The sequence below is a fragment of the Panulirus ornatus genome, chromosome 5, assembly GCF_036320965.1.
Source record: "Panulirus ornatus isolate Po-2019 chromosome 5, ASM3632096v1, whole genome shotgun sequence".
Lineage (NCBI taxonomy): Eukaryota > Metazoa > Arthropoda > Malacostraca > Decapoda > Palinuridae > Panulirus > Panulirus ornatus.
The window spans coordinates 15765624-15784351 of NC_092228.1; the positions used below are offsets into that span (position 1 = coordinate 15765624).

The 18728-nt window shown below is 39.7% G+C and overlaps 1 protein-coding gene and 1 pseudogene across 8 annotated transcripts in view; one reads left to right on the forward strand and one right to left on the reverse strand.

The window, feature by feature from the left end:
* The window catches only part of Cdep (Chondrocyte-derived ezrin-like domain containing protein), a 729829-nt gene that overhangs the window by 641369 nt on the left and 69732 nt on the right, over positions 1-18728 (forward strand). The window lies entirely within an intron of this gene.
* Positions 11767-16539, reverse strand: LOC139746927 (uncharacterized; annotated as a pseudogene).

Consider the following 18728-nt stretch of genomic DNA (forward strand, 5'->3'; position numbering starts at 1 on the left):
CATTCACCTCCCAAACAACCCCATCCATAAACAAATTAAACAACCATGGAGACATCACACACCCCTGCCGCAAACCTACATTCACTGAGAACCAATCACTTTCCTCTCTTCCTACACGTACACATGCCTTACATCCTCGATAAAAACTTTTCACTGCTTCTAACAACTTGCCTCCCACACCGTATATTCTTAATACCTTCCACAGAGCATCTCTATCAACTCTGTCATATGCCTTCTCCAGATCCATAAATGCTACATACAAATCCATTTGCTTTTCTAAGTATTTCTCACGTACATTCTTCAAAGCAAACACCTGATCCACACATCCTCTACCACTTCGGAAACCACACTGCTCTTCCCCAGTCTGATGCTCTGTACACGCCTTCACCCTCTGAATCAATACCCTCCCATATAATTTACTAGGAATACTCAACAAACTTATACCTCTGTAATTTCAGCACTCACTCTTATCCCCTTTGCCTTTATACAATGGCACTATGCACGCATTTCGCCAATCCTCAGGCGCCTCACCATGAGTCATACATACATTAAATAACCTTACCAACCAGTCAATAATACAGTCACCCAATTTTTTAATAAATTCCACTGCAATACCATCCAAACCTGCTACCTTGCCAGCTTTCATCTTCCGCAAAGCTTTTACTACCTCTTCTCTGTTTACCAAATCATTTTCCCTAACCCTCTCACTTTGCACACCACCTCGACCAAGACACCCTATATCTGCCACTCTATCATCAGACACATTCAACAAACCTTCAAAATACTCACTCCATCTCCTTCTCACATCCCCACTACTTGTTATCACCTCCCCATTTGCGCCCTTCACTGAAGTTCCCATTTGCTCCCTTGTCTTACACACTTTATTTACCTCCTTCCAGAACATCTTTTTATTCTGCCTAAAATTTAATGATACTCTCTCACCCCAACTCTCATTTGCCCTCTTTTTCACCTCTTGCACCTTTCTCTTGACCTCCTGTCTCTTTCTTTTATACATCTCCCACTCAATTGCATTTTTTCCCTGCAAAAATCGTCCAAATGCCTCACTCTTCTCTTTCACTAATAATCATACTTCTTCATCCCACCACTCACTACCCTTTCTAATCAGCCCACCTCCCACTCTTCTCATGCCACAAGCATCTTTTGCTTATATATATATATATATATATATATATATATATATATATATATATATATATATATATATATATATATATATATATACACACACACATACACACATATCTATATATATACATATGAAAAATGTAAGAAATAATTTAGAAAACTATATACATTTTTTTTTTTTTTTTTTTTTTTTTTTTTTATACTTTGTTGCTGTCTCCCGCGTTTGCGAGGTAGCGCAAGGAAACAGACGAAAGAAATGGCCCACCCCCCCCCCCCCCCATACACATGTACATACACACGTCCACACACGCAAATATACATACCTACACAGCTTTCCATGGTTTACCCCAGACGCTTCACATGCCTTGATTCAATCCACTGACAGCACGTCAACCCCTGTATACCACATCGCTCCAATTCACTCTATTCCTTGCCCTCCTTTCACCCTCCTGCATGTTCAGGCCCCGATCACACAAAATCTTTTTCACTCCATCTTTCCACCTCCAATTTGGTCTCCCTCTTCTCCTCGTTCCCTCCACCTCCGACACATATATCCTCTTGGTCAATCTTTCCTCACTCATTCTCTCCATGTGCCCAAACCATTTCAAAACACCCTCTTCTGCTCTCTCAACCACGCTCTTTTTATTTCCACACATCTCTCTTACCCTTACGTTACTTACTCGATCAAACCACCTCACACCACACATTTTCCTCAAACATCTCATTTCCAGCACATCCATCCTCCTGCGCACATCTCTATCCATAGCCCACGCCTCGCAACCATACAACATTGTTGGTACCACTATTCCTTCAAACATACCCATTTTTGCTTTCCGAGATAATGTTCTCGACTTCCACACATTTTTCAAGGCTCCCAAAATTTTCGCCCCCTCCCCCACCCTATGATCCACTTCCGCTTCCATGGTTCCATCCGCTGACAGATCCACTCCCAGATATCTAAAACACTTCACTTCCTCCAGTTTTTCTCCATTCAAACTCACCTCCCAATTGACTTGACCCTCACCCCTACTGTACCTAATAACCTTGCTCTTATTCACATTTACTCTTAACTTTCTTCTTCCACACACTTTACCAAACTCAGTCACCAGCTTCTGCAGTTTCTCACATGAATCAGCCACCAGCGCTGTATCATCAGCGAACAACAACTGACTCACTTCCCAAGCTCTCTCATACATATATATATAAATAAATACATATATTTATTTATTTATTATACTTTGTCGCTGTCTCCCGCGTTTGCGAGGTAGCGCAAGGAAACAGACGAAAGAAATGGCCCAACCCCCCCATACACATGTATATACATACGTCCACACACGCAAATATGCATACCTACACAGCTTTCCATGGTTTACCCCAGACGCTTCACATGCCTTGGTTCAATCCACTGACAGCACTTCAACCCCGGTATACCACATCGCTCCAATTCACTCTATTCCTTGCCCTCCTTTCACCCTCCTGCATGTTCAGGCCCCGATCACACAAAATCTTTTTCACTCCATCTTTCCACCTCCAATTTGGTCTCCCTCTTCTCCCTCTATATATATATATATACATATATATTTTTTTTACTATACTTGATTGCTGTTTCCCACATCAGCGAGGTAGCACCAGGAAACAGAAGAAGAATGGCCCATCCACACATGTGCGTGCATGTATGCATAAATGCCCATACACACTCATATACATACATATACATATCAACATATACATATATATATACATACACGGACATATATACACACGTACATATTCATATGCTTGCCTTCATCCATTCTTCACACTACCTTGACCCACAGAAAACCGTATCACTACTCCCTGCTTCAGTGATGCAGCACCAGGAAAGCAGACAATATACATATTCGCCATTTCCTGCATTAGTGAGGTAGCGTTAAGAACAGAGGACGGAGCCTTAGAGGAAATATCCTCACTTAGCCCCAGAGAAGGGGTGACACGAGAGAAATATAACAGTCAATTGATATACAACGAAGAGATGTAGCTAGGATGCCATTTGGAGAGAGAGGCAAGTATGCAGTCTGTTGTGGATGAGAGGGCTTGGGAAGTGAGTCAGTTGTTGTTCGCTGATGATACAGCACTGGTGGCTGATTCGGGTGACAAACTGCAAAAGCTGGTGACTGAGTTTGGTAAAGTGTGTGAAAGAAGAAAGCTGAGAGTAAACGTGAATAAGAGCAAGATTATTAGGTACAGTAGGGTTGAGGGACAAGTCAATTGGGAGGTAAGTGTGAATAGAGAAAAACTTGAGGAAGTGAAGTGTTTTAGGTATTTGGGACTTGATTTGGCAGCGGATGGAACCATGGAAGCGGAAGTAAGTCACAGGATGGGGGAGGGGATGAAGGGTCTGGGGGCATTGAGGAATGTGTGGAAGTCGAGAACATTATCTTGGAAAGCAAAAATGGGTATGTTTGAAGGAATAGTGGTTCCAACAATGTTATATGGTCGCGAGGCGTGGGCTATAGATGGGGTTGTACAGAGGAGGGTGGATGTGTTGGAAATGAGATGTTTGAGGACAATATGTGGTGTGAGGTGGTTTGATCGAGTAAGTAATGAAAGGGTAAAAGAGATATGTGGTAATAAAAAGAGTGTGGTTGAGAGAGCAGAAGAAGGTGTATTGAAATGGTTTGGTGACATGGAGAGAATGAGTGAGGAAAGATTGACAAAGAGGATATATGTGTCAGAGGTGAAGGGAATGAGGAGAAGTGGGAGACCAAATTGGAGGTGGAAAGATGGAGTGAAAAAGATTTTGAGTGATCGGGGCCTGAACATGCAGGAGGGTGAAAGGCGTGCAAGGAATAGAGTGAATTGGAACAATGTGGTATATCGGGATCAACATGCTGTCAATGGATTGAACCAGGGCATGTGAAGCGTCTGGGGTAAACCATGGAAAGTTGTGTGGGGCCTGGGTGTGGAAAGGGAGCTGTGGTTTCGGGCATTATTACATGACAGCTAGAGACTGAGTGTGAACGAATGGGGCCTTTGTTGTCTTTTCCTAGCGCTACCTCGCACACATGAGGGGGGAGGGGGATGTTATTCCATGTGTGGCGAGGTGGCGATGGGAATAAATGAGGGCAGACTATGAATTATGTACATGTGTATATAAGTATATGTCTGTGTGTGTATATATATGTGTACATTGAGAGGTATAGGTATGTATATTTGCGTGTGTGGACGTGTATGTATATACATGTGTATGGGGTGGGTTGGGCCATTTCTTTCGTCTGTTTCCTTGCGCTACCTCGCAAACGCGGGAGACAGCGACAAAGCAAAATAAATGATATATATATATATATATATATATATATATATATATACATATATATATATATATATATATTTTTTTTTAATTTTCCAAAAGAAGGAACAGAGAAGGGGGCCAGGTGAGGATATTCCCTCAGAGGCCCAGTCCTCTGTTCTTAACGCTACCTTGCTAATTCGGGAAATGGCGAATAGTTTGAGAGAAAAAGAAAAAGAAAAATATATATATATATATATATATATATATATATATATATATATATATATATATATATATATATATATATATATATATATATATATATATATATGGTAAACAGAGAAGAGGTAGTAAAAGCTTTGCGGAAGATGAAAGCCGGCAAGGCAGCAGGTTTGGATGGTATTGCAGTGGAATTTATTAAAAAAGGGGGTGACTGTATTGTTGACTGGTTGGTAAGGTTATTTAATGTATGTATGACTCATGGTGAGGTGCCTGAGGATTGGCGGAATGCGTGCATAGTGCCATTGTACAAAGGCAAAGGGGATAAGAGTGAGTGCTCAAATTACAGAGGTATAAGTTTGTTGAGTATTCCTGGTAAATTATATGGGAGGGTATTGATTGAGAGGGTGAAGGCATGTACAGAGCATCAGATTGGGGAAGAGCAGTGCGGTTTCAGAAGTGGTAGAGGATGTGTGGATCAGGTGTTTGCTTTGAAGAATGTATGTGAGAAATACTTAGAAAAGCAAATGGATTTGTATGTAGCATTTATGGATCTGGAGAAGGCATATGATAGAGTTGATAGAGATGCTCTGTGGAAGGTATTAAGAATATATGGTGTGGGAGGCAAGTTGTTAGAAGCAGTGAAAAGTTTTTATCGAGGATGTAAGGCATGTGTACGTGTAGGAAGAGAGGAAAGTGATTGGTTCTCAGTGAATGTAGGTTTGCGGCAGGGGTGTGTGATGTCTCCATGGTTGTTTAATTTGTTTATGGATGGGGTTGTTAGGGAGGTAAATGCAAGAGTCCTGGAAAGAGGGGCAAGTATGAAGTCTGTTGGGGATGAGAGAGCTTGGGAAGTGAGTCAGTTGTTGTTCGCTGATGATACAGCACTGGTGGCTGATTCATGTGAGAAACTGCAGAAGCTGGTGACTGAGTTTGGTAAAGTGTGTGGAAGAAGAAAGTTAAGAGTAAATGGGAATAAGAGCAAGGTTATTAGGTACAGTAGGGGTGAGGGTCAAGTCAATTGGGAGGTGAGTTTGAATGGAGAAAAACTGGAGGAAGTGAAGTGTTTTAGATATCTGGGAGTGGATCTGGCAGCGGATGGAACCATGGAAGCGGAAGTGGATCATAGGGTGGGGGAGGGGGCGAAAATTTTGGGAGCCTTGAAAAATGTGTGGAAGTCGAGAACATTATCTCGGAAAGCAAAAATGGGTATGTTTGAAGGAATAGTGGTTCCAACAATGTTGTATGGTTGCGAGGCGTGGGCTATGGATAGAGATGTGCGCAGGAGGATGGATGTGCTGGAAATGAGATGTTTGAGGACAATGTGTGGTGTGAGGTGGTTTGATCGAGTAAGTAACGTAAGGGTAAGAGAGATGTGTGGAAATAAAAAGAGCGTGGTTGAGAGAGCAGAAGAGGGTGTTTTGAAATGGTTTGGGCACATGGAGAGAATGAGTGAGGAAAGATTGACCAAGAGGATATATGTGTCGGAGGTGGAGGGAACGAGGAGAAGAGGGAGACCAAATTGGAGGTGGAAAGATGGAGTGAAAAAGATTTTGTGTGATCGGGGCCTGAACATGCAGGAGGGTGAAAGGAGGGCAAGGAATAGAGTGAATTGGAGCCATGTGGTATACAGGGGTTGACGTGCTGTCAGTGGATTGAATCAAGGCATGTGAAGCGTCTGGGGTAAACCATGGAAAGCTGTGTAGGTATGTATATTTGCGTGTGTGGACGTGTGTATGTACATGTGTATGGGGGGGGGGGGGTTGGGCCATTTCTTTCGTCTGTTTCCTTGCGCTACCTCGCAAACGCGGGAGACAGCGACAAAGTATAAAAAAAAAAAAAAAAAAAAAAAATATATGTGTGTGTGTGTGTGTGTGTGTGTGTGTGGATCAGGTGTTTGCTTTGAAGAATGTATGTGAGAAATACTTAGAAAAGCAAATGGATTTGTATGTAGCATTTATGGATCTGGAGAAGGCATATGATAGAGTTGATAGAGATGCTCTGTGGAAGGTATTAAGAATATATGGTGTGGGAGGCAAGTTGTTAGAAGCAGTGAAAAGTTTTTATCGAGGATGTAAGGCATGTGTACGTGTAGGAAGAGAGGTAAGTGATTGGTTCTCAGTGAATGTAGGTTTGCGGCAGGGGTGTGTGATGTCTCCATGGTTGTTTAATTTGTTTATGGGTGGGGTTGTTAGGGAGGTGAATGCAAGAGTTTTGGAAAGAGGGGCAAGTATGAAGTCTGTTGTGGATGAGAGAGCTTGGGAAGTGAGTCAGTTGTTGTTCGGTGATGATACAGCACTGGTGGCTGATTCATGTGAGAAACTGTAGAAGCTGGTGACTGAGTTTGGTAAAGTGTGTGAAAGAAGAAAGTTAAGAGTAAATGTGAATAAGAGCAAGGTTATTAGGTACAGAAGGGTTGAGGGTCAAGTCAATTGGGAGGTAAGTTTGAATGGAGAAAAACTGGAGGAAGTAAAGTGTTTTAGATATCTGGGAGTGGATCTGGCAGCAGATGGAACCATGGAAGCGGAAGTGGATCATGGGATGGGGGAGGGGGCGAAAATCCTGGGAGCCTTGAAGAATGTGTGGAAGTGGAGAACATTATCTCGGAAAGCAAAAATGGGTATGTTTGAAGGAATAGTGGTTCCAACAATATTGTATGGTTGCGAGGTGTGGGCTATGGATAGAGTTGTGCGCAGGAGGGTGGATGTGCTGGAAATGAGATGTTTGAGGACAATGTGTGGTGTGAGGTGGTTTGATCAAGTAAGTAACGTAAGGGTAAGAGAGATGTGTGGAAATAAAAAGAGCGTGGTTGAGAGAGCAGAAGAGGATGTTTTGAAATGGTTTGGGCACATGGAGAGAATGAGTGAGGAAAGATTGACCAAGAGGATATGTGTGTCGGAGGTGGAGGGAACGAGGAGAAGTGGGAGACCAAATTGGAGGTGGAAAGATGAAGTGAAAAAGATTTTGTGTGATCGGGGCCTGAACATGCAGGAGGGTGAAAGGAGGGCAAGGAATAGAGTGAATTGGATCGATGTGGTATACCGGGGTTGACATGCTGTCAGTAGATTGAATCAGGGCATGTGAAGCATCTGGGGTAAACCATGGAAAGCTGTGTAGGTATGTATATTTGCGTGTGTGGACCTGTATGTACATACATGTGTATGGGGGTGGGTTGAGCCATTTCTTTTCATCTGTTTCCCTGCGCTACCTCGCAAACGTGGGAGACAGCGACAAAGCAAAAAAAAAAAATGGGAACTTCAGTGAAGGGCGCAAATGGGTAGGTGATAACAAGTAGTGGTGATGTGAGAAGGAGATGGAGTGAGTATTTTGAAGGTTTGTTGAATGTGTTTGATGATAGAGTGGCAGATATAGGGTGTTTTGGTCGAGGTGGTGTGCAAAGTGAGAGGGTTAGGGAAAATGATTTGGTAAACAGAGAAGAGGTAGTAAAAGCTTTGCGGAAGATGAAAGCCAGCAAGGCAGCAGGTTGGGATGGTATTGCAGTGGAATTTATTAAAAAAGGGGGTGACTGTATTATTGACTGGTTGGTAAGGTTATTTAATATATGTATGACTCATGGTGAGGTGCCTGAGGATTGGCGGAATGCGTGCATAGTGCCATTGTACAAAGGCAAAGGGGATAAGAGTGAGTGCTCAAATTACAGAGGTATAAGTTTGTTGAGTATTCCTGGTAAATTATATGGGAGGGTATTGATTGAGAGGGTGAAGGCATGTACAGAGCATCAGATTGGGGAAGAGCAGTGTGGTTTCAGAAGTGGTAGAGGATGTGTGGATCAGGTGTTTGCTTTGAAGAATGTATGTGAGAAATACTTGGAAAAGCAAATGGATTTGTATGTAGCGTTTATGGATCTGGAGAAGGCATATGATAGAGTTGATAGAGATGCTCTGTGGAAGGTATTAAGAATATATGATGTGGGAGGCAAGTTGTTAGAAGCGGTGAAAAGTTTTTATCGAGGATGTAAGGCATCATAGGGTGGGTGAGGGGGCGAAAATCCTGGGAGCCTTGAAGAATGTGTGGAAGTCGAGAACATTATCTCGGAAAGCAAAAATGGGTATGTTTGAAGGAATAGTGGTTCCAACAATGTTGTATGGTTGCGAGGCGTGGGCTATGGATAGAGTTGTGCACAGGAGGATGGATGTGCTGGAAATGAGATGTTTGAGGACTATGTGTGGTGTGAGGTGGTTTGATCGAGTAAGTAACGTAAGGGTAAGAGAGATGTGTGGAAATAAAAAGAGGGTGGTTGAGAGAGCAGAAGAGGGTGTTTTGAAATGGTTTGGGCACATGGAGAGAATGAGTGAGGAAAGATTGACCAAGAGGATATATGTGTCGGAGGTGGAGGGAACAAGGAGAAGTGGGAGACCAAATTGGAGGTGGAAAGATTGAGTGAAAAAGATTTTGTGTGATCGGGGCCTGAACATGCAGGAGGGTGAAAGGAGGGCAAGGAATAGAGTGAATTGGATTGATGTGGTATACCGGGGTTGACGTGCTGTCAGTGGATTGAATCAGGGCATGTGAAGCGTCTGGGGTAAACCATGGAAAGCTGTGTAGGTATGTATATTTGCGTGTGTGGACGTATGTATATACATGTGTATGGGGGTGGGTTCGGCCATTTCTTTCGTCTGTTTCCTTGCGCTACCTCGCAAACGCGGGTGGCTGGAAGTCCTCCCCTTTCTTGTTTTTTTTTTTTTTTTCTTTTTTTTTTGTTTTCCAGGGGAAGGAACGGAGGGGGGGGGGTCAGGTGAGGATATTCCCTCTAAGGCCCAGTTCTCTGTTCTTAACGCTACCTCGCTAACGCGGGAAATGGCAAATAGTATGAAAAAAAAAAAAATATATATATATTATATATATATATATATATATATATATATATATATATATATATATATATATATATATATATATCAGTTGGAACCATGTTAGCAGAAGTGAGCCACAGGGTGGGAGAGGGGGCAAAGGTTCTAGAAGCGATGAAGAATGTGTGGATGGAGAGAACGTTATCTCGGAAAGCGAAAATGCGTATGTTTGAAGGAATAGTAGTTCCAAGTTGTGAGGCATGGGCTATAGATAGGGTTGTACAGAGGAGGGTGGATGTGTTGGAAATGAAATGTTTGAGGACAATATGTGGTGTGAGGTGGTTTGATCGAATAAGTGATGTAAGGGTAAGAGAGATGTGTGTAAATAAAACAAGTATGGTTGAGAGAGCAGAAGAGGGTGTGTTGAAATTGGACATATGTAGAGAATGAGTGAGGAGAGATTGACAAAGAGTATATATGTGTTAGAGGTGGAGGGAAGAAGGAGAAGCAGGAGACAAAACTGGAGGTGGAAGGATGGAATGAAAATGATTTTGAGCGATCTGGGGCCTGTGAACATACAGGAGGGTGAGAGGCATGCAAGGAATAGAGTGAATTGGAAATTGTGGTATACCATGGTCAAAGTGCCTTCAGTGGACTGAAGCAGGGCATGTGAAGCTTCTGGGATAAACCATGGAAAAGTCTGTGGGACTTAGATGAAGGTAGGGAGCTGTGGTTTCGGTGCATTACACATGACAGCTAGAGACTGAGTGTGAACAAATGTGGTCGTTTTGTCTTTATTCCTAACGCTGCCTAGCTGAAGCAGGGGATAGTGATGCTGTTTTCCTGTTGGGTGGGGTAGCAACAGGAATGGATGAAGGCAAGCAAGTATGAATATTTACATGTGTATGTATGTAATGTCTGCATATGTATATGTATGCATATGTGCATATGTGGGGACTTATGTATATATACGTGTATATGAGTGGATGGGCCATTCTTCGTCTGTTGCCTGGTGCTCCATTCCTGACGTGGGAAACAGCAATTATGTAGATAAAAAAATTAAATTATACTTGATCGCCATTTCCCACGTCAGCAAGGTATATATATAACAGTAATGAGATGGTCTTGATTAGGGCATTTAGTTGCCTGTGCAGTCTCAGTCAAATTAGAAATATATGACCTGGGTAGGATATGGAGAAAACCTGATAAGGACTTTGGGAAGATTTGATGAAGCACTGGGAAGATTTAGGGAGAACCTGGAAAAAACTTGGAGAAGACCTCAGGAGAATATGGAGAAAATTTAGGAGACCAGGGAAAGACTTGTTGAACAGAATTGAGGAAGATACAGGAAAGACTTGGAGAAGTTTTAAGGAAGATCTGTTTGTTTCTATTCCCTCATGGCTGAATTGTAGCATCTAGAGGTCCCACATTTTGGGTGTGCATAATTCAGAATATAGCCAAGGTTTTAGCAGCCACACATTGGCCTTTAGGGTCCTTTTTAAACCACCAAAAGCCATCATATTTTTCCAGGCAATACCAGGTATTCTCCTAATGATAGAATAAATGTAAAATATAATCATACCAACAGAAAATTATTGATGTGTGATGGGAATACTGTCCACTGTTAGCAACTATAGCTTGCTTGTGGATATTGCAAGGCTTAACTTACTTCTATAAAGATTATTTTATTCTATATGGGAAAACTGCTTTTTACGTAAGAAAAAAAGTCATACAGGCCTGGAGAGAGAAATTGATTTTAAAGTTAGAGGGTTGAAATGACCATCTAACAATAGATTCTTAAGTTATAGAAAGTCAGTTACTAATGATTAATCCCATCCTTCTTTTAACTTCTCTTTCCTCATTTGCTATTGTGTTCTCTTTGGGAAAAGGTAGATTTAACTCCATCATCTCACTAAGTGTTTTGTTAACTCTGATAGTGTGTGTATGTAATTACATCAGTGTGTGTTACAGGGAATGTGTTTTGATTAGTCACAGCCTCATCTCTAAGGCATTTCATTGTCAGACTTCATAAATTTCTCCATATCTTTATTTACAGTCTCACTACTTAACTCATCCCATCCAACATCCACATTCACTCTTATTGCAGAAATGCCTTTTCAGATCTTTTTTTAATTTGTTTTTACTTAGTTAATGTAGTTTCTTGTTTTGTTGAGTGAGGGCAATTGTCCATTTAAGATGTTGGGATGATGCATGTTGGATTTGTGTCTGGGGTTAAGAAGTTGACTGAAGACTTTTGTAGAGATGCAGACATTCTCTTCTGGGTGAGCCTTTATGCCAATAGTGTAATGCAGTGTTGCACGTTTAGTGTTGCATCTCTGGTGTCAGGGTGTTGTGATGTGACTGGAAGATCATCTACATATGCGTGGACATTCACACTGTGGTCTGTAAGAGATAATGGGAAGCCCTGTAGGAGAGATTGATTATCCATTCTAGAGTTTAAAGGTTTTAGAGGCGAAGTATTGGTGAGTGACTCTGGCATAGTGGCCAGCTATGCAGTTGGCCATCCACTTTTAGTTGTTGAGGGAGATATTAAGTATCTAGTGGGTGATGATATGTTAGGGGACAATTTTAAATACATTATTAATGTCATTTGTCACAAGTAGAGTGTGGAAGTGTAGTTGTGGTTGGTTGAAGCCAATTAGGATATGTTGGAATGATAGTAGAGTCATTGGGTCGAAAATCATATTGTGTAGGTGAGAGTGGGAAATTTGTTTCAGTTTGTATTGGATCAGTTTTTCAAAGGGTTTAGTTGCTAAAGACATAAGTGATGTGGAGTGGTAAGAAGAGTGAGAGTTAGAAGGTTTTTAGGATTGGTACTGTGTTGACAGGCTTCCAGATGTCAGGAATTCTCATCAGCTTGGAGTGGTTGACAGTATCTGTCAGTTCTTGGATTACAATTGGACCAAAGCGTTTTATGTGGAAGTTTGACATGTTGTCAAGGCCTGTTGCAGAAGTCTTTTAGGTTTTAATTACATTGTACATATGTATCAGTGGGAATGAAGGATGGTTGAGCAGATTTTTCTGGATGGATTTTGTGTAGATTTTTCCCGTTGAGGAAGTGGTTGGTTTATAGCTGATTTTTTGATGGAGTTTCATGTGTTTTTTGTCTTCTTTGGGAGAAGGAATGTCTTTGGATTGGGTCACAAGAGCATCATTGGTGGGGGTTTGGTTGGTGCAGGAAGTATTGATCTTTATAGTGCACTAGAACTGGTTGCTGTGGGTTTTGTTGAGGAATGGCTAGTGTACTGTTTGCCTGTTAGTGATTAGGTTAGTAATGATGCTGTTTAGTCTGAATTTTGTTGTAATTTATATTGATGGTGGGTGGTTTTGACTGAACTGATTGCTTTATGAGTTTTTCAGTTTGTGGGGAGAAGATTGTGTTAATTTTCTTTTTATGTTCTTGTAGTGTGTGCTTTTTGCTGGCTTGGTTTGTGATGTTTATGTAGTATAAGATAGCATGATATAGGAATAGGAAATGTCGACATGCTTATTTTGTTTAGAGAATGCAGTCCATGTGGAACAGGCCCATCCTCCTCTGTAAGTACTTTCCAAAACAAGTCTCAATCGTAACAAAATATTTTATAGTATTGCATGGAGTAAAAGTAACAAAATTTGGGAGTAAGACAACTGTACTGGTTAGATGTTAAGACGAGACTTTGTAGCCGAATACACATTTCCAGAAAACATTCTGTGTAACAGTGATAGGGGAAATAAAGGCGGCAGTAGTGCCTAGCTCTTTGTTCAAGCTCACCGTGATCATATAATACAATTTATTGGAACTTGATAATATCGACCTCATTTTTGTAGATATCAAAGACAAGTTTCATGAGAGAATAACAGTAGGACTAGTCTACAGGCCCCCTGCACAGACACCAGAAGTAGATGAAAGGTATTCATAATGAACACAATGCAGTCATAGTGCACCATACTGGTATCTAAGTGGGGTAAATCCTGTTTTAGTAGGTCTGGGTGCAGACTGTACATAAATTTGCTTGATAATGCCTGAATACATTTAGGTGAGAAACCTACTCACAGCAAGAACACTTTAGATTTAGTTTTAGATACAGTCAAGGATCTTCTCAATAATTTTGAAGCTGGAGAACAGTTTGGTATGGGCGATCACTGACAAATTACTTTTGAGGTGACTTTCACCACTCAATGTGATACTGGTCTGCATGAAAGGTGCAGTAAAGCACCATGTTTTTTGTGCAAATTGTATTGCTCTTGACAGGCAAATCTCCAGTGATATTGTCAATGAAAACCATATGGATATAGCTTGGAAAAGCTTCTTTAAATCTTTCAAAATGGTTGAGAAAATATATGTGCCTGTGTGTTGTAGACAGTCTTTCTCCAAAATGAAGCCAAAAATGGTGGATCAAATGAGTTATTGTGTAAGAAAGCAGCATATAAGAAACTCAGAGAGACTAGTAACTAACTTGAGATAGTACTGTAAATTACAAAACTTGCTCAGAGAAAATAAGAGGTTTAAACATTGTAGTTAATGTCGGTATGAAGCATATGATGCAGAAAGCATCAAAGGAAACCCAAAGGAGTTATATAGTTATGTTAGAAGCAGGGGAGACATTAACCAGTCACTTGGTCCATTAACTATTGAAAACACTGACTTAGCTCAAGACAACTAAGCCATGGCAAAAATCTTTTATTTGATTTTGTGCCTATTTATGATTGAAGACACAGCTCATGTCCCAAATCCAGCTCCTGTGCTGAGGGGAATATGTTTTGCAACATACTGACATGCAAGGTGAAGATATACTATCGGCACTAGATAGACTGAAAGTACATTAAATGGTAGGCCCAGATAAGTTTTATCCAAAAACAAGTAAAGAGGCAAAAAATGAGATGATTAAGCCCTAGACTGCTCTTATCAATTAGTCACTTGTTGTGGGGGAAGTTTTAGAGGAGTGTAAGTTTGTCAATGTAACACAGACATTTAAAAAAGGTAGTAAGGCACTGTCCAGAAATTATCCAGTTAGCTTAATGTTTGTAGTTTGGGACAGAATTGTAAAGTGTATACAAGACTACTGCTTAACAAATGATTTCTAGCTTGGTTTCAATGAAATTGCTTATGTCAGACAAATCTACTTGATTTCTTTTATAGTATAATAAGCATGCACAATGAAAGTAAAACAGTTGATGTCATCTATTTAACACATTACCCAAGTATCGGGCAGAGCAAGATTGCTTGTTGGTGCATGAGTGTCTCAATAACAGATATTTACTGATCTCATAGAATAAGGAGTCAAAGGTTTCACAATGCCAATTTTCATTCTACTGAAGTGTTTCTACACTAAAAAGGTTCAAAGAAAACATTGTTAATGGGTTTTGTCCACAATGTAATTTAAAAAACTGGGGAATTATTTAAATTTATTTCAATGGTTTTGTAGAAATTATACAATTTCTTAAGGAAGATCAGAATCACATTGACTTCAAATACTTTGGAACTAAACAAACAGTCCTTCCAATGATAATTCTACAAGTGAGGATTCCTTTACTTGCATTGTTTTAACTGTTTACGTTGTCTGTCTTTCATTAAAACATGTGATGCAGAGATGAGGGATGCCATTACATTGGTTGCATTACATTGAGACCTTTCTCACCTGGTGGTAATTTGAATCCTTTGTTAAGAGAAATCTCTTAGCAACCACGATATCTCTTCCTTGATACTGTCTTGGATTCATCTGATTCAGAAAGTGTGATACATCCTTGTTCATGTGATATTAGAAGGACTTCTTCCAGTCTTGATTTTTTCTTTTGGTGGATTTTGTAGAATTCTCTTGACTTTGATTGGCTTTATGGTACAAAACCCATAGATTTATTTTGGTTGTTCCAGGAACAAGTTCAAAGGCAATCTTCCTGTGCAATTTCTTATGCTTCTCAATTGGAGAAAAGTAGATGGTCTACTGATAAGACATATCTACTCCCTTCTCTGCATTGTTGTGTGCAAGAACACAATTTGGTTTAAGATTTTTTATTTATTCATTTATTTGTTTTATTTTTTCTCTGGATACCAGCCCATCACCTTGTTCTGCCATGCTTGGAATCAGCATAACACTCCTTTTGTCCTAATTGTGTAGCATGACACCATGACTATTTTGTAATGCTTAGGAAGATACTGCCAAACATTGGCTCTTCCTATGAACATTATCATGCTCTCATCAGTAATGACAGCAGGATGTGGTTGATGATCAGCCTCAGAGAAAGTGAGGAAATTGACCAAAGGCCTGATCTTGTACAATTATCTTGTGGATGATATGCTGCAGTATTGTCACAAAAATAAAGAAATCTGAGCAGTAGCTCAAATCATTCCTTTGTCATTATTTTGGGCACAAAAAGATTCATTAATATAAAGCTTACTTTTAGACCTGTACATTGAAATTTCCTGCTTAGTTGCCAATCCCATGTATATAAACACTCTAAAAAAGTTCGTTATCTCATCACAAGAAGTTTCTTTCCATGCATTCATTTGTGACCTACTGACAAGTTGGGTTGATTTTGTTATTTGTTGAGCCTATCTATTGGTCTCTCTCACCATCAACTGTATGATTTCTTCTGTAAGAAACAATATATATATACACATGGATAGGCCAGGTTTTGTCAGCATCAGTTGCATGTTGAGGAACAAAAATAATTTCTTTACCAGTAAAAATTAGTGATCATGGCATAAACTGAACTGACCCCTTCTCTCTGACTGGACTTGGATACCATTCTTATTGTAAAAGCTTCCATTGTCTTCTGAAAAAGAATCACTGTCTTTGTTATCAGTAGAATATCCATCAGTCTTGATGGTACAGCTATCATCTGATGTAATACTAGAAGCATTCTCCTTGGTGGCTTTGACCCCACATGATCTATAAAACAGTGATGCATGCATCTCTGAAAGAGAATGATCTACTAAATAGTTTTTGAAAGCAGTATGATAGATACGTTTAAGAATAGGCTTGATAGATATTTCATTTCAGGTCCATATCAAACATTATTCACACCTCCATGGTTATGTGAAAAGAATGCTCGTTTTTCCTTTTTGAAGTATCTGTATGCCTTTCTACTCATTCCCCTCAAATTTGTGTTTCTAACATCTACTGCAAACAGCCTTGAAAAGACCCAGTGGTCTGTTGCTGTTTCAGCTCCTTTGCATTCATGGTATGTTTAGGAGAGCATAGTGAGGTATTTTGCAGATGACATGAGAGTAAATAAAACAGGAGAAACAAAATGAGACCAAGAAAAACTACAAAAAGACCTGGATATAAGTTACAGAATATTTGGCTTAAGAGAACCTAACAGAATTTGATGAATGGATATTTGAACAAATGAATAATGGAAAGATTATTAGTAAGGGCCTTACAGAGAAAGAATTAGTGAGGACAATGTTAAAGACAGGTTTTATTATGAGAAACATGAATTCAAAGAGCTCATTGAAAATGTACTACTTTTAAGCCAATTACTGAGTGGTATGGTATTGAAAACTTTTGCAAGAAAAAGAAAGCCAGTGCTCAAACTGAAAATGCTCACTTTATTCACCAGAAGCAAAATGGAATTCTGTTGTGTTTTGCGGTATTCAGTTAAACAGAAAAGTAAACCAATTTGTGAAGAGTACATGAACACCTCACGCGCAAAACTGATGGTCTGGAGCTTAGGAACTAATAAGAGGTTAACAGAACTTCAACTCTACAGTTTAGAAGAAGTAAGGGAGAAGTACATGATGATAAATGAATGACAGGAAACTGAGGGCATAAAGGCATGTTCACAGAGGAAAAAGACAGTGTACAGATTACGCAAGGTCAGAAAAATATGAGTGTAGATGAAAAAGGGTATGATTTATATAGGAAGTGATGATGAGGGCACAGAGAATGAGACAAATGACTGTAAATGTAAACAAGAGAAGTATGAAAAAAATATTATTGAGACGAGTGAAAGACGAAGTATATGTGCATATGAAAGTAATGAAAGTTTGGTGAATTAAAAGCACAGTAAACAGAAAGAAAGTGGGGAAAATGAAGAGATGCCGGTAAATAGAATGAAAGATAGTAATATGTTCAGAGAGTATTGAAGTGGTAGCAGCAAACACTTTGATGAAAATTCGCATAACCACCCAAAATGGAAGAATGTGATTATGCTCAACCAGAAATTTGTGACAAATATGACAAATATCACAAAACTTAGGCCTCACAGATAGTTGCTTTTACTTTGTAAATGAAAAAGAGTGGGGTATGAGGAAAGTACAAGATTTGAAATTGAGAGCAGTGAAAGTGCAGGAGGGAAGGGAAATGATGATCAACATAGAGATGGAAATAGACATGCAGGATGATTCAGTTAGAGATGAGAACTATTTCATAAAACCTGGAAGGAAATACTTGAATTAAACAAATGGAGAAAAATGGAAACCAGCAGAGATGCCACACAAAAAGATAACCATGAAAGGCTGACAAATGAAGATAGAACTGTATTTCATCATTGAATAGAAAAGCTATTTGGAATGGTGACATTAACCAGTATTGGCATGAGTATGAAACACACCGAACTAATTGAAATGAGAGTCATAACAATTAATAGGCAGATTTTGGTAACAGCAGAAGCCTGCCAAACCAGTGAAACTTATTTATTGGTGAAGCAGATATGGAAAGTCCTAGCAGAAATAGGAGTAGGAAAGCATTGAAAACACACAACATAACTGAGACAAAGAATTCCCCTATGGAAAACAGAAATGAACTAACCACACATGAAAAGTTAATTGGAGTGGATGAGGACACAACTGAAAACCAGCTGAGGACAAATAAAGGAGCAGAGAATCCTTGGAAGATAAATTTATGTACACATACAAATATAATCAGAGAACTGTTGAATCAAAGTGAATTACTTGAATGAATACACTTGGGATAACAACACAGTGCTAATCAACACAACAGAAACCTGGCTTGAAGAAAAAGTGAAAGATAAAGCAAATTTGCAACAATTTGAAATGTTCAGATCAGATAGAATGAGACTGAAACAGGGAGATGTAATAGTGTTCGCTCATGATAAGCCAAAAGGAAAGTGGATAATAAAGATGAGTTACATTGAATGTGAAGTTACATTGAATGTGAGTTCATTATAGTGAGCATTTCAACCATATACACAGTAGGTCTTGTATCATACATACCACCAAAAACCAAGCTAAATTACATGAACAGAATATTTATTAAGGTTAGAAAAATATTGAGGGTGTTGGAGAAACTTGATCTGATAATTATATGGGCTGATGA